Genomic DNA, 22,690 nt, shown 5'->3' on the forward strand with positions numbered 1-22,690 from the left:
TACGAAAAGTGTGGTTCAATCCCGATTTCTGGGGCTATAATGAAAGAAAGGTTGAGATGGTTAGGCCACGTTCTACGGATTAAGGATGACAGATTACCGAAGATTGTCCTTTTTGGCCAACCGTCTAGGGCTACACGGAAAGCAGGTCGTCCTTGTCTGGGTTGGGAGGAAGTCATAAATAAAGATTTTAAGGAAATGGGAACTTCCTGGGAGGGTGTAAAGAGGGAGGCTTTAAATAGATTAGGTTGGAGGAGGAGCGTGCTTGGCTGTGTTGGCCTCAGGCGGCTTGGTGCTGCAGTGAGTTATTAGTAGTAGTAGTAGTAGTAGTAGTTTGAAATAGCTAATAGGCTCTCTTTATTTTCTAGGTTCACATACCTACACCAGGGGCCTTTAAACGGTTATCCTTCACTACCAACCCGATTCTGTGACAGTGCATGTACGTTCCTTGAAAATACTGAACATGAGGGGGATTGTAGTTTGGGGATGAACTCATTTAATGTAGCTCTCCCTTTATTTGATTTAGATAGTTTCGACAGGGATATCGGCCCCGACAAAGACTATAAATGGGTTGATCAGTTACCAGCAAGCGAGGTTGAAAAATACCCGCCGTGCAAATTGATGAGGAGGGAGAAGGACAAAGTGGAAGTGGTTCTTCCCCGGTTTTACCTGATTTTTACCTTGCCGATACTGGTTTGCGCAATATTCGTGTTTTTAGAGCTGAGTTTGGAGATGCCTTTAATACTCTTACAAGTGTTAGTATCCATGCGGGTCTGGTGGACATGGCACAGTCCTATGTCAGCAAGATTCGGGCACTTATTGAAAAACAAATTCGGGAGGTGGGAAGTAGGGACAGCGTGAAAGCCACCATAACTCAAAAAATATTTCTGTGAATGAAAGACGTGTGAGTTGTACTTGCATTACTTACAAACAGAGATCCGGAAATACACAATTTGAATGTTTTTTTTGGATTTAGTGGGTATTATTTTAAATAAGGTAGAAAATAATAATGAAAATGACTGTAGGTCAGTTGTTTTATATATTGAAAATTTTGATTTAAATGCCACCAAGTTTAAAAAAGAATTTGATTCAAGAGGCAGGAGGGGGAAGAATAATTTTAGAAAATATAATGCTAATTTCAAGGGTTTTAGAGGTGTACAACACTTCTCTTTCGATACGGGCTTAGAGTGCTTCAAGTATTCAGTCCCCGTTGCAGGGCATACCCCGAGGCAAAGGACGTTAGTTAGAAGCATTTGGACAATTTGGCTTTTATTGGGGGTGGGGCATGGGGTCACAGTTTCCTATTGTCAATATTAATTGTTTTAAGGGGCAATATCCTGTAACGCTTAAGGGGATAGACTATTTTGATAGGGCCAATGATCATTTAAAGATTTGGGTTTCAGTGTTACAATATGACACAGAGTATAAACTTAATGATAAAAAAGGGAGTTTTATATTCAGTAAGTGCTCTGTCCATTGAATCAATGAAATATTGGGTATGGCCTCTTTGCGAGCCTGCCAAAGAACCTGATCCAATTGGACATTTCTTTCCTATCCCATTTATTAGTCTGTTTTTAAGTGAGGGTTCAAAGTATAATAAAGGAGCGATACCGTTCTACTATTGGCCAATGTGTTTATCTAGATTCTATACCAAATTAAAAATGAAACACCACTTGAGGCAATGTAAGTGTCATGAATCCCAGTCCGTAAAAACGTTTTCAGGTGACAATGCCATCCTGCGGTTCCAAAACTTCCAAAATTTGTTCATGCAGAGCGACAAGGGGGCATTAGACATCAAGGCAAAATTCATTGATGTGGGTGATTCGTCAAATCTGAATCGTCTTAAAGAACATGAAGCTATTGTGGTCTCTTTTGCTCATAGGCAAAGAGACTCGAGTAAACAATGCAAGTGGAAGAGATATTTGAGACATTGGGTGGGGAAGATTGTGTAGACGCAGTTATGGTTTCACCTATCTAAACAGCAAATAAGTCAATTTCACGGCTGCGTAAAACAAATTATCAATGACTCTATCACCAGAAGACGAGTTGGCCATTAAAATACATGTGTTGGGTTTGCAAGAAAAATTTGTTGAGGGTAGTGGGGATATGGCAATCCGCGACCGAAATCACTTAAGTAATCCTATTTTATCGGGAGGGAGTAACTTTCGGGGGGTGGCACATAAATATTGTAATGAAAATGTTAGACAGCAATACTGTATAGCGGTTTACATACACAATTTAAACTATTATTTGAAATTCATGTTACCAGCGTTGGCACGTTTTCAGAAAGGTTAAGTTTTAGATGGCGCATGAATAGATTGGTCTTTTTTTTATAACATCATACCCAAATCATCTGAGTTGTTGTTCTTGAAAATCAAATGGCAAATTATTGAAAAGTGTAATACGTACTTAAATAAAATCTGTTTTTTTTTAGATTCCTATAGTTTCTTCCCCAAATCCCGTAGTCAACTCATTTAATTACAAAAAGTGACGATTTTAAAAACTTCCCCCTCCTCAAACAGCGCTTTCCAGATGATGAAATGTATAATTTATTAAAGTATAAGGGCATATACCCGTATGAGTACTACAACTTAATATAGAGGCTACATGAGGAAAAATTGCCGCCCATCGAAGTATTTTATTATTCACTTCACGATCGTCAATGCATCACCATTGATTATGAGTTTGTTAAAAAAAAGTTTGGGCCAAGGAAGGGTGTAAAAATGGGGAGGAGTATTGTAAAATGTTCATGGCAAGTGATGTATTTACGATGTTGGATATTGTCTATAAAAACACGGAAAAAATGTGCTTGGAATATGGGTTAGATCCGGGGTATTGTTTTTCAACTCCTCATCTGGTGATGAATTTAATTCTTAAAATCAGTGATGAATAAATAGGTCTGATCATCGAGGATCAGCACTTGTTTGTAGAGAGATCCATACAGGGAGGGTATGTTTACCATGGAGATCATATCCTGGAAACTGATCCGACTGGACAACGCACCGGTGAAAAGTTGAATATGGTCTTCCTGGATGAATTTCCTTTATCCGTCGGCAATTTCTCACTTCTCTTTGTCGTGTGGGAATTACAAATAGCTGAACAATCATTCTGCTCTAAATTTTCCCGACATTAACAGTGTTGAGGAGAATGGACCACAAGAATGGGTTTTCAAATTGACGTTGAAATTCACGTGGAACTTCATGACACTGTCAAGGATTTTGTTTTCCCGCGCATAAAAGACCGGTGCCTAGGAACTTATTGAGTCCCAAAAATTTTTCTATGGGAGAGGATTGGGGTATAAACTGGATACCTTCAAAACAAATGTTTATTGCCGACCTTCATCCGAAACACAATATTGTTCTACATCACGTTCTTTTGTGGTGGATGCTGGCCAATAGTTTCAATGTCACAAAGATTAATAGAGCCCTCCAGTTAGATCAGAATCAATATATGATGACGTTTATTGACATATTTATCAGTAAACGATCTGAGGCAAAAACGGAGGTAAAAAAATCTCTCAGCTAATTCTAAAGTTGGCTTTTGGTAAAGAATATTGTGCGCAATGGTCACTGTGACGTTGTGACCGACCGAAAAGAATGTGACCGAATCAGTGCAAGTCTGAATTATACATTGATCATGATCCTAGGCTTCAATATGGTCCTTTTGCATAGAAAAAGGGTAAAATTAAATAAAAACATTGCCACTAGAAGTGCTGTATTAGAAATTTAAAAAAACACGTTGGAATTTTATTAAAATATGAGTCAGCTCCAATGGCCGGGGGAGGGGCAAGTTTAAGTTTATTTTGGGAATACCGATCATTATTGTTAGAAGTTAAAACAAAAGATTTAGTAGATGATTTAGAAAATGGTGAGGACATTAGCTCTCGAATGGAATACACAAACACGGACGATTCCATTCATCTGGAGGTAGTGTAGCTCCAGGCCCCAAATAAGTTGTTATTTTTTTAATTCGAGACGACAAACGACTTGATATCCAAAAGTGTGCTTAAAGGTCCGAAAGTGTACTATATGTAAACAAACAATGAGGATATCAAACAAGTCTGCCAAGGGGTGCACGATACAAAGGAAAATTTCGATAAATGTTTATAGGATGTGTACAGAGAATGATTCAGTTCCAAGAGCTAAGGTCATGGCCGTTCGCCCTTTAAAACTTAGAAACTACACAGTTCGAGTCGAGAAAAATTCCCTGTCGGCCATATCAGGCAAAGTTTAGGTATGTGCGGACGGTGTTAGAGTACTACAACACGGTCACTACCTTACTTCAGATCCAGACGTATATGTAGATTACAGACGGTATCTCAGTCTGGAGAAAGCTCAATATTTAGTGGGAGAAGGGTCCGACCTGTCTCCACCTCCGCAATGTGGGTTCTTATGGGGTTTTTTATATTTTTTTTTATTTATTTTTTTACCCAAAGCAGAATCAGTGTTTTAAAACTGCTTAATATTATCCTACTGTTTTACCATTAATGCAATCGTGCCGGTTTGCCCCGACTACGCCTTTCGGCCACCATTCTGCACAACGCACCTTCTTTTAAAGAATATAATTCAAAATCATGGTAAAATATTTTAACAAAATCCAAAAAAATCTATTATCTATATAATATCTATTATATATATAATATCTATTATATATTATAATATCTATTATATCTATTATATATTATATTAATATCTATTATTATATATAAATATCTATTATATAGCTATAGTGTGTGACACAAAAATTGTACAGGAACGTGTATAATATCATTGAAAAATACTTGTGGTTGATTTTTGATGTTTTAGCTGAATCCATTGAAGAATGGTCTCAAGAGATGTTAGAGTTATTTAGAATCCAGTCTCATCACCAAAACATTTCTGTAACTGTCGTTATCCAGAATCTCTTTCATCAGGTAAATATGTTATAACACTTACATCAATGTGTACTTACTGTATCATCTATAGGGTCGTTTGAAATATACCTAACCTTTTGTTGAAATATAATACAATACTCTATCTGAGCCATAGTCTGATAAAGGCTGCATTTGCTTTGCATTTGATAAGAACAATTCGACCTTTAATTTCAAGATATTGTTCATTGAAAAATACTGCTGCTTTTATTCAAGATTTAAATAAAATCATGTTGATTTATAATCAACGTTCTTATTGATCGCCGTCCAATCAAAGTCCTCTTGATTTTCATCACAGTAACAATACACTTGACATTTTTCTTAAACAATATTCCAATGAAAAGGTTTTGAAGAGAAAATTTAACGTTGGTGATACAGTTTGAATCAATCGAACAAGTAATGCTTTTGAAAAGCGGAATTACTTGTGGTCCACTGAACTTTTATAAAATGTCAAAAGTGTTAGACACTAAATCTGCAACGTATCGTCTACGTGATATGAAAGGTGAAGAAATTCTTGGCTGTTTTAATGAATTACGAAAAGTCAAAAATAATGGAATATATAAAATTGAAAAGATATTAAAGAGTCGAGCTCGCAACGGTAAAAGACGTTTTTGGTTCGTTGGCTAGGATGCAACCCTGATTTTGATTCTTGAATTACCACCGAAGCCGTTCACACATAATGTTTAATGATTTCTATGTGACACACATGTCCAATGTCTCTGACCCACTCTATGACGATTTGAATAAAACAAGCAATTTTTGGACAAATCCCTTCTCTGCAATCAAATTTGAGGTAAATTATGAAGTTGATCTTGCTGATTGTATTCTTAAAAATACATATTATATCCTGAGAAAATATCGAACGTATGAGATTAAACTTAGACCCTTTGACTTCTCTGACGAGGGAATAGTTGCAAATTTTGACTCTGATCATTACCCCTTTGCTACGATACCCTACGAGGAATACGAGAATGTGCTTGAGCTGTGTCGAGCTATCAACAAAAAAATTACGAATCAAAAAAAGGGTGGCTTCACATTCAACTACTCAACAAACAAAAAAGAATTAACATTACCAAACCATTTGAGAATGAAAATATTTTCCTCAATGATGATTTACGTGAGGTCCTTGGTTTTCAAGATCGTATTATTAAAGCGAAAAATTTCAGTTGCAAAGATCATGTTATCTATGCAGACTACTTACCCACCTTCTTATCAGACATTTTTATAATTCTTTACACATCCTTTGTCGAGACATAGAGAGTCAGTAACACATAGGTCTCGCTTCTACGTATTCTCGAACCAAAAACCAGTCACGAACACATTCACCACTACAATATTAAATATCTTCGATAAATTCCAGTCAACACTTCATATTTGGAGCTCTGTTAGTTGACATTAAGAAGTGAATTGGACGATCTTTCTAGCAATAACAAAAGGCTTCACTGTGGTTACATGTCATTTTTGCCCCATTCAGTTAGATAGCCCATAGAAAAATACTTTTGTTTGTCCTGATATTGATTGCAATTTTGCGACTCTTGGACCACGACAATTTGGTCATGGAATGGACTATTACAGGTGTCGTTCGTCAATGTCTGGTTACGGTCTCTCAATCGGTTTGCTAAGTTGTTTCGCTCTGCATTACCCCTGGCTGAAAATTATATTGCACCAGTTGACTCAGATTTTGCGTCCTCTGCATTACATGATTGGGGCACTGGGTAAGATTTTGAAGAAAGTGTTTCATAAAATCTCAGGTCCATTGTGCGATCCTTCGGCGAGCGACTGAAATCATGTCAAAACGAAAAAGGTTTAAAAAGGGGAAGAAACACCTCATGACTCATCAGTCTGAACTCAGGCTGGAAGCGTAGAACATCAATCTTATCGAAGAAAAAAAGAAACTGAAAATTGTTAAATCAAAAAAGATTTCTTTCCCTAGAAATGGCATATCTACCACATAAAGAATCTCATCCTTGAGTCAATTTACCTCTAAATGTTTTCAATGCAGAAAATGATGATGCTACTGTAAAACATGGTTACTATAAACAGTTTTATCCGCAACAATCGCTCTCTGAAAGCATACGTTTACAAATTTATTCCAGTGTAGATTATTATACAGAAAAAGCTGAATTTCAGGTATCAAAACAGTCATTTTAAGTTGATACATTGAAACCGTATATAAACTTGTAAAACGTGAACTAAAACGTAAGTACAATGTGTGAACTTCAAAAATTTGACACCTTGGATGGAAAAAGCTGAATGTCAGGTATCAAAACAGGTATCGTACGTTGATACATTAAAAAAGTAGATAAACTTGTAATATGTGAAATAAAGCATAAATAAAACGTTTGAACTTCAAAACTTTAACACCCTAGATGGAAGAAGCTGAATTTCAGGTATCCAAACAGTCATTTTACGTTTATACATTGAAACCGTAAATAAACTTGTAAAGTATGAACTAAAGCGTAAATAAAACGTGGAAATTTCAAAAATTTAATATCCTAGATTGAAAAAGCTGAATTTCAGCTATCAAAACAATTGTATTACGTTGCAGAGGCGCCATTTGGGGGGTCAGGGGTGGGCAAATGCCCACCCCAGATTTTCCAGGGGGCCCAAGCTTCCACCACAAAGGGCCCTTTGCCGGCCATAATAATCCATTATATCCAACAAAAGAGCGTAATTACTTGACGACCCTTGGGGTAATTACGCTATTGGCTATTAATTATTGTAAACTTTGAAAGTAGGTAAGATACATAATAGAATTCTCGAGTTCTGTCAGGGGGGGGAAGATGGAGTTTATGCCCACCCAAAGATTTGGTCCAAATGGCGCCTCTGTTACGTTGATACATAAAAACGGTAAATTAACTTGTAAAACGTGAACTGAAGCATAAATAAAACGTTTGAATTCAAAAATTTGATACCTTAGATGGAAAAAAACTTAATTTCAGGTATCAAAACTGTCGTCTAAGATTTATACATTAAAAACGTGAATAAACTTGAATATCCTGAATTAAAGTGTAAATAAAATGTGTGAACTTCAAAAATACCTTAGACATCAAAACAGTCTTCTTACGTTGATACAGTAAAACCGTATATAAACTTGTAAAATGAGAACTAAATTGTAAATGAAACGTCTGAACTTCAAGATTTTAATACCTTGGATGGAAAAAGCTAAATTTCAGGTATCAAAACAGTCGTCTTACGCTGATACATTAAAACGGTAATTAAACTCGTAAAACGTGAACTAAAGCGTAAATTTATTGTGTAAAGTGTAAAGTGTAAAGAACTAAAGTGTAAATAAACGTGTGAAACGTGTGCGTAAATAAACTTTAATACCTTAGACAGAAAAATAACTGAATTTTAGGAATCAAAACAGCTATCTAAGTTGATACATTAAAAACGTAAATAAACTTGTAAAACGTGAACTAAAGTGTAAATAAAACGTGTAAACTTCAAAAATTTAATACCACATCTGGAAAAAGCTGAATTTTACGTATCGAAACAGTCGTCTTACGACGAAACAGTAAAACCGTGTATAAACTTGTAAAATGAGAACTAAAGCGTAAATAAAACTTGTGAACTTAAAAAATTTAATACCTTAGATGGAAAAGGCTGAATTTCAGGTATCAAAACAGTCGTCTTACGTTTATGCATGAAAATCGTAAATTAACTTGTAAAACTTAAGTGTAAATAAAATGTATGAACTTCAAAAATTTAATAACCTTTGGTGGAAAACCTGAATATCAGGTATCAAATCTGTCGTCTTACATAGATACATAAAAAACGTAAATAAATGTGTAAAACGTGAACTAAAGTGTTGATAAAACGCTTGAACTTCAAGAATGTATTCCTTAGATGGAAAAATTGAACTTCATGTATCAAAACAGTCATCTTACATCTAAACATTAGAACCGTAAATAAGCTTGTAAAACGTGAACTAAAGCGTAAATAAAACGTGTGAAACGTGTGCGTAAATAAAACTTTAATACCTTAGATAGAAAAATCTTAATTTTAGGTATCAAAAAAGTCGTCTTACCATGATATATTAAAGCCTTGAATAAACTTGTAAAACGTGAACTAAAGCATAAATAAAATGTTTGAATTTCAAAAATGAAATAGCTTAGATGAACTAAAGCATAAATAGAAGATTTAACTAAAGAGTAAATAAAATGTGAGAATTTCAAAAATTTAATACCTTGGATGGAAAAAGCTGATTTTCCAGTATCAAAACAGTCATCTTATGCTGATACATTAAAACCATAAATTTGTAAGGCGTGAAGACGGTCAGGTATCAAGACGGTCGTCTTATGTTTATACATTAAAACAGTAAATAAACTTTTAAAGCGTGAAATAAAGCGTAAATAAGACGTGTGAACTACAAAAATTTAACACATTAAATGGAAAAAGCTGAATTTCAGGTATCAAAACAATCGCCTTACGTTGATACATTAAAACCGTAAATAAACTTGTAAAACATGAACTAACATATAAATAGAACACCTGAACTTCGAAAATTTACCACCTTACATTGAAAAAGCTGAATTTCAGGTATCAATACAGTCGTTTTAGGTTAATACATGAAAACGGTAAATAAACTTGTAAAATATGAACTAAAACGTAAATAAAACGTGTGAACTTTAAAAATTTAATATCTCGGATGGAAAAAGCTGAATTTCAGGTATAAGACCAGTTGTTTTACGTTGATACATCAAAACCGTACATAGACTTATAAAGCGCGAACTAAAGCGTAAAACATGTGAACTTCAAAACTTAATAACCTAGATGGAAAATGATGAACTTCAGGTATCAAAACAGTTTCCTTACATTGATACATTATAATCGTAAATAAGCTTGTAAAACGTGAACTAAAGCATAAATTTAAAACCTTAGATGGAAAAAGCTGAATTTCAGGTATCAGAGCAGTCGTCTTACGTTGATACATTAGAACCATAAATAAACTTATAGAACGTGAACTAAAGCGTCAATAAAACGTATGAGCTTCAAAATTTTAATACCTTAGATAGAAAAAGCTGAATTTTAGGGATCAAAACTTTCGTCTTACATTGATGCATTACAAATATAAATAAAGTTTTAAATCGTGAACTACAGTTAATATAAAACTTTTGAACTTCAAAAATTTTCCAGAGGGAGGATTTTTTGAGGGTATTTTCTAAAGGGGAATTTTCTGCAGGGAGAAGTTTTTGCAAAAGAAATTTTCCAGGAGAAGAAATTTCCGCATGGGGGGTTTCTCCAGGCGATTTCAGGGGAGAATTTTCCAGAAATAATTTACCGTGGGGGTTCTTTTCTTGGGGGACGCCAAGTACCAACTGAAATACAATATGGGCACGCAACTGCTACTACTACCACTGCTAATATTGCTAATACTACCATATCTACTACTGCTACTACTTTCAGCATTCCCCTTAACATTTTCTGCCAATTTCTTCTTAACACCCTTAGGCTTATTAGTCGTATCAATGGAAGCAGTAAAAGTAGTAACAGTAGCATGCATATAGTACCGTTTGGTAAGTTCAACATTCGCTGAACATGCAATGAAAGTTTTTAACTTCATGCTCTAAGCTGTTCCTGGGATATAGCTGTTACCTCATTTTAATAACTTACATTGTATATAGTGTCTTTTCATTTAATACAACATCCTACTCATCATTCCCTGAAAGTTCCACCATAACACTCACATCTTGTTTAGTACTACAATAGTAGTATTCGTAGTAGAAGTAGTAGCAGTAGTAGTAGAAGTAGTTGTAGTAGCATGAGTAGTAGTAGTAGTTTCAATTGTAGGAATAACAGTAATAGTATGCATACCAGGCCTTCTGGTTAGTTCAACATCCCTAATAACATGCCCACCAAGTTATAACTTAGTACCCTAGACCATTCCTGGGATATTGCTGATGTGCCATTTTGACAACCTGCATGCAGACAAGTTTGTTTTAAGTTAGCTCAACGTCCAGTTAAATTTTCCCTGAAAAGTTCATCTTTATACCTTTAACCTCTGTAGTTGCAGTAATCGAAGTAGCAGTAGTAGTAGTTATTATAATAGTAACAGAAGTGACAGCAGTAGTAGTAGAAGAAGCAGTATGCACAGAGCGCCTTAGTTCAATATTCCTATCAACACGAAAGTTTCAACTTAATACTGCAAGCTGTCTGTGAGAAATTGCTCATACATGGCTTGAAAGTTTCAAAATCCAGGGCATATTGTAAAATTCCTACTTCAACATATGCTGTGTTTTGATTTAGTCTTCATCAATATTTCCTAAAAGTTTCACCGTAATAATTTCAGCCTTAGTAGCGGTAGCAATAGAAACAGTAAATGTAGTAGCAGTAGTAGACGTGGTGGTATTAGCAGTATTAGCAGTGGTAGTGGTAGCAGTTGCGTACACATATTGTATTTCAGTTGGTACTTGGCGTCCCCCAAGAAAAGAACCCACACGGGAAATTATTCCTGGAAAATTCCCCCCTGAAATTCCCTGGGGAAATCTCCCATGTGGAAATTTCTTCTCCTGGAAAATTCCTTTTCCAGAAACTTCACCCTGCGGAAAATTCCTACTGTAGAAAATACCCCCAAAAAATCCCCTCTCTGAAGAGTTTTTTAAGTTCAAATACTTTATCTTAACTATAGTTCACGTTTTAAAACTTTATTTACATTTTTAATGTATCAATGTAAGACGAAAGTTTTGATCCCTAAAATTCAGCTTTTTCCATCTGAGGTATCAAAATTTTGAAGCTCATACGTTTCATTAACGCTTTAGTTCACGCTCTATAAGTTTATTTATGGTTCTAATGTATCAACGTAAGACGACTGCTCTGATACCTGAAATTCAGCTTTTTCCATCTAAGGTACTAAATTTTTGAAGTTCACACGTTTTATTAGCCACCCCCACCCCTTCAGAGAATGTTGACCTAAATCAAAACATACTATGTGCATGCAGGTTGTCAAAAGAGCGTATGAGCAATGTTCCAGGAACTGTTTAAGGTATAAAGTTGAAACTTTTAGCGTGTGATGTGGGGGGGGGGGGCTCTGAAAAAAAACAAATCTGCTATTTGCATACTACTGCTAATGTTACAACTATTACTGCTAATGTTACAACTATTAATGTCCTGCTACAACTATTGCTACTACTAAAGCTAAGGGTATTAAGGTAAAGTTCTAATACAATTTTTAGGGGGTTGCTGAACTAAATCAAAACACACTTTGAGTATGTAGATGGTCAAAGGGATATACCAGCAATACCTCAGGAACCAATTTGAGCATTTAGTTGGAACTTTCAAGGTATGTTGAGATGGATCTTTGACTAATCAAAAGACACTTCGTGCATACTACTACTGCTACTACTACTACTACGATTACTGCTACTAATGACATTAATAATATTCAGATGAAGCTGTCAGGGAATATTTAGGGGTAGTTTCAATTAAATCAAAACACGCTTTATGGGTACAGGTTGTTAAAAGGGCATGTAAGCGATATCTTAGCAACGGCTTAGAATATTAATCTGAAACTTTCAGGGAAAGTATAGGGGGATGTCAAACCAATCAAAAGGCACTATGCGTATGTTACCACTATCTATACTATTACTACTGCTATAACCATTACTTTTACTGAGGTTAAGAGTATTAAGGTGAAACTTTTAGGGAATCTTTAGGGGGCAGTTGAAATAAATCAAAACACACCATATGCATTCAGGTTGCCTAGAGAACGTATGAGCAATTTCTCTCAGGCAGATTGCAGTATTAAGTTGAAACTTTCGGGGCGTGTTGAGAGGGATGTTGAACTATGGCACTCTGTTCATACTGCTTCTACCATTACTACTACTGCTACTACTTCAATTGCTGCTATTACGGAAGTTAAAGGCATAAAGCTAAAACTTTCAGAGAATGTTTTTGGGGATGTTGAACTAACTAAAAAAAAACTTTGCGCATGCAGGTTGTGAAAAGGGCATATCAGCAATATCCCAGGATTGGTCTAGGATATTAAGTTATAACTTGCAGGGCATGTTAAAAGGGATGCTGAACTTACCAAATGGCCTGTTATGCATGCTACTATTATTCCTACAATTTAAACAACTACTACTGCTCATGCTACTACAACTACTTCTACTACTATTATTACTACTGCTACTACGAATACTGCTATTGTAGCAGTACACAAGTTGTGAGTATTATGGTGGAATTTTCAGGGTTTGTTGAGGAGAATGTTGAACTAAATCAAAAAATACTATGCCAATGTAAGCTATTAAGAGGACGTGACAGCTTAGAGTATGAAGTTGAAAACTATCACTACATGTTCAGGAAATGTTGAACTTACCAAACGGTGCTATATGCATGCTACTTTTACTACTTCTACTACTACCGTTATAATACTAATAAGGCTAAGGGTATTAAGAAGAAATGTGTAAAAAATGTTAAGGGGGGGTGCTGAATTAAATTGAACCACACTAAGTTTTGGAGGCTTTCAAACGTGCGTATTAACTGTATCTCAAGAACGGCTTAGATTATTAAGTTAAAACTTTCAGGGCATGCGGAGGGGTATGTTGAACTAATTAAGAATGAACTATGTACATTTAGCTAATATAACTAGTAGTAATATTGCTACTACTACTCCGATTAGTAGTGCTATGACTAAGGCTTGTAGTATTAATATTGAAACTTTAAGGGACTGATAGGGGACGTTGGGCCAAATCAAAATCCACTCTGTGCATGCAGGTTATCAAAAAAGTGCAGCAGTTTCATCTCACAAACGGATTAAAGTGTTAAGCTGAAAATACAAGGGCGTGAGAAGGGTATGTTGAACTAGGCCAAAAAGAATAATTTGAATACTATGCTACTACTACTATTGCTATTACCACCCCCAATGCTCCTGCTAATGCTTCTGCTACTATTATCATTACTATTGCAAGTTCTAACGGTATTAGTAAGACTTTCAGGGAGTGACGAGGGTGGTTTTGAACTGAATCAAAATGCATTGAGTACATATGGGTTATCAAAGGGGTGAATTAGTAATATCAAGGAAAAGCCTTAAGGTATTGAGCTGAAACTTCCAGGAGTTTCTGGTCTACATATATTACTATCACTTTCTCTTCTAAAACTTCAGCTACTGCTACTACTGTTATTCCCATTATTGAACTAAATCAAAATAGTTTAAGTGCATCTCGGTTATAAAAATAGACCAGGTTGTTGAGATTTCCGGTTGGAGTATCCTAGGACTGGAATGGGGTATAAAGTATAAATTTTCAGGGAAAGTTTATAATAATAATAATAATAATAATAATAATAATAATAATAATAATAATAATAATAATAATAATAATAATAATAATAATAATAATAATAGTAATAACAATAATTAAAGTAATAATTTATTAATTTATGTTACTTCAAAATTCAGCAAAAAATTATTTGCATGTTGATCGTCAATAAGATGTCTCAGCAATATGTCAAAAACGACAAAGGTTACTAAGTTGAAATTTTCAAGGCTACAGCTGTTACTACTTCTGCTCTTACTATTGAACTAAATCAAAAGGGTGTAAGTGCATCCAGGTTGTCAAAATAGCATAGATACAGCGTCTTAGGAACAGAATAGGGTATTAAAATTTATTTTTTAAGGAAAGTTCAGGTACAAAACAAAAAATCAAAATATATCATGTACATCCATACTTTTAAAAAAGGGTGTATAGTATCAAAAATTACTAAAAGATTTAAGTGGAATTTTAAAAGTTTTTTTTTAATATTGAAGATTTTAGGTAAGAATTTGCACAGTAAAGTTCAAATTATGTTCTGGCCTTTAGAAGGCGTGGGCAAGCGTCAGCCTTACTCCTCTTAGTTTCTGCTCGTTTTAAGCTTGACTCGGTTATTTATTGCAGTTTAAAAGTTCTTAAGCCGAACTGGCCCGACATGACACCAAACGACAAAGAGAGGTAAAACTCCACAAAAAAGAACCTCAAACGAGACTGTGGCCAGTGGAGAGAAAAAAGATGAAAGACTAAAATAACGCGGAAATTTCACCTGTATCTAAACTAGGCGTCCTCGGCACAAGATAAAAAGAAAAAAACACTAAACTAAAAACAAATAAAACCACCACCAATAATAAGAAATACAATTGTCGCTACTGATCCACGTAGGGAAAAGAAGCTATTAGAGTTACTTCAATGAGAACATCAAAGCATCTGAGGAAAAATTAAGAAAATTGAAACTAAGTTAACTATTCTGTTGTGAAATAATCTTCTTGTTAGCTTATATTGAAGCAACTCTTTTTGGTCTAGTAGGTAATCTTGTCCCCTGGTGATTGTGTAAAATTTTAATTCCCATATTGACTATTGGTTCATTTTTCAATAGACAATCAAAATTTGAGTCAATTCCAGTCGGTGAGATCGTTAGGTAGTTTTCTTAATTCTGGGAAGGACTTAACCCGGGGAGATTTAGTTAGTGAAGTGTATAAAATTCCTTGTTCTTGTAGAAAGTTTTATATTGGTATAACTCACCAGCAATTTATTGAAAAATTTATTAAGCATCGCAACTCAATAGAAAAAAACCCTACAATTAAGAAAGCTTCCTGAAACTTTTGTTTTGGCTCTGGCTGAACATACAGTCTTTCATCCTGAACATTTCATACAATTTGATGAGGCTACAGCTATTTCTAAAGAAAGGGGTTTTGCTCAATGGGCGAGGGAGGCTATAGAAATTAAAAAAACATAAGTTTGCTAATCTTTCAATAAATTAAGTAAAAAAAACAAGTTTTTTTAACGGAAAGTAAGGAGCGGCATTAAAACTTAAAACGAACAAAAATTACTTCGTATATGAAGGGCTGCTTCCTCCTCAACGCCCCGCTCTTTACGCTAAAGTTTGACTCTTTCTCTTAACTCTACTTTTTAAAACAGTAAGTAACTTTAGCGTAAAGAGCGGGGCGTGTAGGAGGAAGCAGCCCTTTCATATATCTGTTCGTTTTACGCTTTAATGCCGCTCCTTACTTTCCGTTAAAAAAACTTGTTTTTTGTATTTAGTTTCTGAACGTTTTTGAATTAATGCATGTTTTGATTGTGGCTCTCCGCAGATGAATAATTAAAAAAACATTTGCATATTTATTTTTTTGACTAACTGACTTTCTAATAATTTTGATTGGATCATTTTGAGAAAAAAGGAGCGGGGGAGGAGACCTAGCTGCCCTCTGATTTTTTGGTTAGTTAAAGAGGCAACTAGAACTTTCAATTTTTACGAATGTTTTTATTAGTAAAAGATACACGTAACTTATAAATTATCTTACGTAACGAATTTTTGTATTCTCATGTTTTTATTACATATATGAGGGAGTTCACTCCCTCGTCAGTACCTCGCTCTTTACACTAAAGCTTAAATTTTGTCCCAATTTATTAAGAATGACCCCTGAATCACAAAAGCCGTAGAATAAATAGTTGAAATTACTAAAAATACTTTAGCGTAAAGAGCGAGGTATTAGGAGCAGGTGAGCCCCTCATATGCGTAATAATTTCTGTTCGTTTTGAGTTTTAATGCTGCTCCTTACTTCCAGTTGAAAAAACTTTTTCATATTTATTTTATCATTGTTTTTTTAATAATGCTAGAAAATCCTGCGTTCTCTTCATGGAAATTTTCTTCCCCCATGACAAATTGCTCGATGGAAGTTCCCCCAGCACATTCCCCTCTTCTCAGCCCCTCCCTCCAACCATGAAATCCCCCTGAAAATGGCTGTACACTTCCCAATAACCATCACTATATGTAAGTACTGGTCAAAGTTTGTAACTTGTAGCCCCTCCCACGGGGACTTTGGGGGAGTAAGTCATTTCCAAAGACATACTTATAAGGTTTTCCGACTACGTTGAATAAAATGGTTATCTCAGAATTTTGATCTGTTAACTTTGGTAAAATAATTAGCGTGGGAGGGGGCCTAGGTGCCCTCCAGTTTTTGGTCACTTAAAAAGGACACTAGAGCTTTTCATTTCCGTTAGAATGAGCCATCTCACAACATTCTAGGACCACTGGGTCGATACGATCACCTCTGAGAAAAAAAAAAAAAAAAAAAAAAAAAAAAACACGCATCCGTGATCTGCCTTCTGGCAAAAAATACAAAATTCCACATTTTTATAGATAGGAGCTTGAAACTTCTACTATAGGGTTCTCTGATACGCTGAATCTGATGATGTGATTTTCGTTAAGATTCTATGACTTTTAGGGGGTGTTTCTCCCTATTTTCTAAAATAAGGCAAATTTTCTCAGGCTCGTAACTTTCTATGGGTAGGACTAAACTTGATGAAACTTATATATTTAAAATCAGTATTAAAATGCAATTCTTTTAATGTAGCTATTGGTATCAAAATTCCATTTTTTAGAGTTTTGGTTACTATTGAGCCTGATCGCTCCATACTACAGTTTGTTACCACGAACTGTTTGATAGAGACACGGGGAATTTAAATATTGACCCAATTTATGATTGTATATTGAAAAATGAACCAATAGTCAATAAGGGAATTAAAATTTTACGCAATCACCAGGGGAGAAGATTACCTACTAGACCAAAAAGAGTTGCTTCAATATTAGCTAACAAGAGGATTATTTCGCAACAGAATAGTTAACTTGGTTTCAATTGTCATATTTTTTTCCTCAGTTTCTTTGATGTTCTCATTGAAGTAACTCGAATAGCTTCTTTTCCCTACGTGAATCAGTAGTGACAATTGTATTTATTATTATTGGTGGTCATTTTGTTTGTTTTTAGTTTAGAGTTTTTTCTTTTTATCTTGTGGTGAGGACGCCTAGTTTAGATACAGGCAAAATGTCTGTGTTATTTTAGTCCTTCCTCTCTTTTCTCTCTACTGGCCGCAGTCTCGTTTGAGGTTTTTTTTATAGAGTTTTATCTCTCTTTGATGTTTGTTATTTTAATTTCATTTGGTTTTAGGTTTCATTTATTTATTGATGGTGATTTATGTTAGTTTTGTGCTTGACAACTTATTTGAATTTATTTCTACTCATTTCAGGATTAATGTAGATCTTTACTTTTCTCTGAAAAACTGTTTTTGGGAAAAAAAAATTTAATTAATAGTCACTTCCTATAGTATAAAAAATAAAAGACTGAAATCAGAAAAACAGCTCTGGGTCAAAAGATAAAGTACACCATTTAAATTGCCTTTACCGAATTCCATTGCTTGAAATTTACAATCCCTTGCCTTGAACAATAACAATGAGAATCACCCTGAATGTCGCCTTTTTTTTCTCCGAAGCTAGCGAAGCACTGAAACATTACAACCATTTTGTTAATGTAGACCTTTACTTTTCTTTGATAAACTTTTTTGGGGAATTTTTTTTTAATTAATCGTCACAGCCCATAGTATCAAAAAGTAAAAGGCTGAAACCAGGAAAATAATTCGGGGTCAAAACAAAAAAAAACCATTTAAATTGCCTTCACCAAAAACCTGATGCTTGAAACTTATAATTATTTTAAAGCAAGCTGCCACATCTAGCAAGATGAATTTTTCAGGGAGGCGGGGCTTGAGGGATTTTGAACTACATCATACGACATTATAGGCATTCAGATGGTCAAAAGGGTGTATAAAAAAAAAACGGGAACGGCTAAGGATGTTTACGTGGAGCTTGCAAGGTATGTTGAGGGGGTTGTTGAACTGAAACAAAAGAGACTGATCGGTCTCAAATCTCATGAACGGTTGAGACTATTTTAATGGAAGCTTTTAGGGCATGTTGAAGCGAATTTCGATCTAGATCAATAGACATTATTTGTGTTCATCTTGTAAAAATGGCGCACCTGCAATCTTTCTAAAACAGCTAATAGTATTAAGCTGAAACTTTCGGTGCCTGTTGATACAAATCAAAATGCACAATATTCTTCCAGAATTTTATTTTCAAGCACAGGGTTAGAAATGTGTTTTGAGCGGCTTCGACAAGAATCGTTTTCAGGTTCCCCTTGTTCAGCCCAGCAAAACTTCCGTTTTCACCTTATGGGTTCCAAGCGTGTTGGACATGGGTTTTTCAAAATTGTAATACCCTAGAATAATATGGTTGAACGTGGGATCTAAGATGACATTGGCTGTGTTGAACGCAGCACTCAAAACGATAATCTACACAGCCCGTGTCGAACATTATCTTAGATGTGGGTGGCCTGAAAACAAGGCTCAGGTTGCAACAATAGTGTGTCTGTAATATCTCAGTAACAGCGAAGGTTACTAAGTTGAAAATTTCAGAAAATATTGAAGGGGATGTTTAACTAATAATTAGATTTTATGAGCATCCAGAGTGGCAAAAGAACCTACTGGAAATATTTTAAAACCGTGTATGGGTATTAAGTCAAAATTTTCAGTGAAGGGTCAGGTAGATTATGCTAAAAATCGAAAAACACTGTGTAAATAGTGACGAAGATTTTGTCCCAAATTTTATGGTCTACCAAAATTACAGAAGCAAGGCATTCCCTCAAGGCCCATCATAGCTTGTACGAAAGCCCCCGCTTCCAACATTGTAAAATGGCTAATTTAAGCTTTCAAACCTTTACTTTATTCTAAAAAATAGTACATGTATAATTCGGTAGATTTGGTCGAAAAATTCAAAAACTTAATTATCTCGGAAAATACAATTATAAACAGTTTTTATTGTTTCTATGTGTATAAATATTGGTGTAACAGCATCCGAGCAATTATAAGAAAACAAAATAAATGAAAATTATCATTTAATAGAAGATTCAACAGCAGGAATAGATTGCGAGGTTTTAATGACCTTGGTTAAACTCTGTAACAAGTATTCAATGCATTTCCAATTCCGTAATTCTTTTTACCAGCAAATAAAGGGCTTGCCGATGGGAGCAACCCTCTCCGGGTTGCTGGCTATCATTTATGTAGAACATATTGAATATTGGGCGTTAAATTCATATTTCTTGAAACACATCTTTTGGGGTCGTTACATGGATGACTCAAGTTCACTTTGGAATTATGGGTAAAATGAACTTAGTGTTTTTTTTTAGTACCTTAATACATATGAGAGAAAATTAAAATTTACCATAGGAATTGAAATTGCAAATAAAATCTCATTCCTAGATGTGTTAATTATTCATAGCATAGATAAAATCAATTTAACTATTTTCATAAAACCAACACAAAACAATAGTTATTTGCATTTAAATCAAACCACCCCCACAAGTTAAAAGAGCTGTCGTAATCTCTTTCGTCTATCGTACCCATAACATTTGTTCTAACTCCCACATCACAGCAGAACTAAACTTTATCAGGGACGAGGCTTTTTGGAAATGGGTATCCTATCTTATTTATTAATGATACAATTAACCATAGACTGATAAGATACTCCTGTAAAATCAATGGTAGTTTACTATGTGCGAATCTCGATAAGCCCTCAAACATAATTTATTTCCCATACATCCCAAAAAATCCCTGTGAATAATAAAAAAGTTTACGCACAAAATAATCTGTATGCAGTATTTACTAATAATTTAAAAATCGTAAATTTCCTAAATTCTGGTAAAGATAAAACCCCAGTTACTTGCCAAAATGGGGTCTATCAAATACCCTGTGATTGTGGAAAATACTATGTAGGTAGAACTCAGTAGAATTTAGAGAAACGCCTACAGCAGCATAAAGATGATATCGCCAAAGCTCTAAATTCTAATATTACTTATGTTTCTTTTTATTCTGCTTTAAGCAGCCATGTTATTTTGAAAATCCTAGCCACAAAATACTTTTTAATGAATCTGCCCTTATTAGCAATGACCTAGGCATAAACCAGGTAGTTTGACAAGCAATTGAATTCAGACTTAGATTAATAATAATAGTTACTTAAATAGGGACTTGGGGAAATATTCACTAAATGTTCGAAACACAAATTTAATGAAAACGATCTTACAGAATATTTTGAAATACCAGTAAACATTAACACAGAACCAGTTACAAAAAGACCTTTGAGGCTAGCTACCAAAAAGGCAAGATTATCAATTTGAAATGTTTTTGATTATTTGTCTTTCATTTCAAGGAATTGCATTGTTCCACCTTGCTTAATTTATCAGTCCTAGTTGATTTTCGCTGAAGTAGGGATGCTGGGACTGTTTTTAAAAATTTTCGTTTTAGTTTTATTGGTCGTATGTTGTTGTAAGTCTTTTTTCTTTTATATATTTACGTTTTGCTGAGGATGACCCTTGGACAAAGGGCCGAAATATTCATTCAGATTGGAATTTTACTGTCTTAAGGAAAAGAATTCCCTATTGTTCCTCTTGTTTTTAATGTTTAAAGAAACCATGTCCATCAAGGTCATAGAAAATGTATTTGTAATATCTCAGGAACAGCTAAAGGTATGATTTTGAATTTTTTTGTAACAGATATTGGAGATTTTGAACCAAATGAAACAAAAGGGTATGACAAACGGCTTAAACGATTCAGCTGAAAACGTAAGAGAAGTTTGAACGGGAGACCAAGTTGATGTTAAATTTTGATCTGAGGCAAGGGATGGTCAACAAGGACAATAAATGTTCAAAAATATTTTTGTTGTATTGATTCATAGTGTGCAATATTTTTATTTTGTGTTGATCAATTTTGTCGAACATATAAATGGCAAGCCGAAATGTTGATTCTTCAGGAGAAAAACTTAAAAAAGCTTTGCAAATACTAAATTGGTTTTCTACAAACAAGGTTTTTCTAAGGAAAGAATAAAGCTATGCTAAACCAGGGACGAGCAGAAATAAAGTGAATACCAGTCCAATCTTAAAACGAGCACACATCTGTGTCAATAAATAAATGCGATGTAAAACGAGCAAAGATTGCAGTAAATTTTCAACTCAAACTTTAAAAAAAAACAGAAAATGCCTAAAACAGGAGTGATACATTCGAAGTTTCTTAAAGACCATAACGTATTTGCGCTTTGCTGAAAACAAAATAAATTTAAAAGTCTTTTGTAGCGTTGATTAATGTGAAATTGCACAGACTTTCAGGTATGAATATCAGCAGGCCTATACATAAAGCTTTTAATTGTTTATTACTACTTTTCAGAAATCTAAGCAGTTGTGGTGTTTTTCTTTTAATTTTTGTTCGTTGATGTTATGACAAAGAAAACATACCTTCTTCGAAACAAGTTGTTTTTAGAGCACAAAATACTTTCTGGTCTTTAAAAGGCCCTTAGCTCTATTCCAGTTTGTAGTGAGGTTTTTGCTCATTTTTAGCTTGACTTAGCTTGACTTTAGCTTGACTAGCTTGACCAGAGCATCAGGAAAGAAGAAGAAAACTTGATTATTTATTGTAATTTCTCTGGATTTTGGGCTTTCATTTATTTATTGATTATGATTTTCGCTCGTTTCAAGCTTGAATTATTATTTACCTTTATTTCTGCTTGTTTTTGGTTTAGTGCAGCTCTTAAACTTTCTTTTAAAAGTTTCGTTTGTGTAAAACGCTTTTTATATTAATATGTATAAAGATCAGAAACCAAACTACACCAAACCACAATTCCGTTTAAGTTAATAACCGAAAAAATATGCCATTTGAAATGTTTCATTATAACAATAACCTATATGGTAAGAGAATAGTAAAGAATTTCAAACTAAGCGCCGATCATAAAATTGGTTCAAAGGAAACATCAGAAACACAATTAAATTTATTACTTGGTTAAACAGCAGTTACTGCATATTACTATTTTATGTAGTTAAAAAGACCATAGTCCGTTAGAACTGGTCTCATGATTGCTTCGAACTATATTTCGCATAAAACCTCTCTTTTTGTTTAAGAGTTTCTTTTTTAGGAAATATATAAAAGCTAACAAAACAATTATCAC

This window comes from Artemia franciscana, unplaced genomic scaffold (genome assembly GCF_032884065.1).
Source record: "Artemia franciscana unplaced genomic scaffold, ASM3288406v1 PGA_scaffold_58, whole genome shotgun sequence".
Classification (NCBI taxonomy): domain Eukaryota; kingdom Metazoa; phylum Arthropoda; class Branchiopoda; order Anostraca; family Artemiidae; genus Artemia; species Artemia franciscana.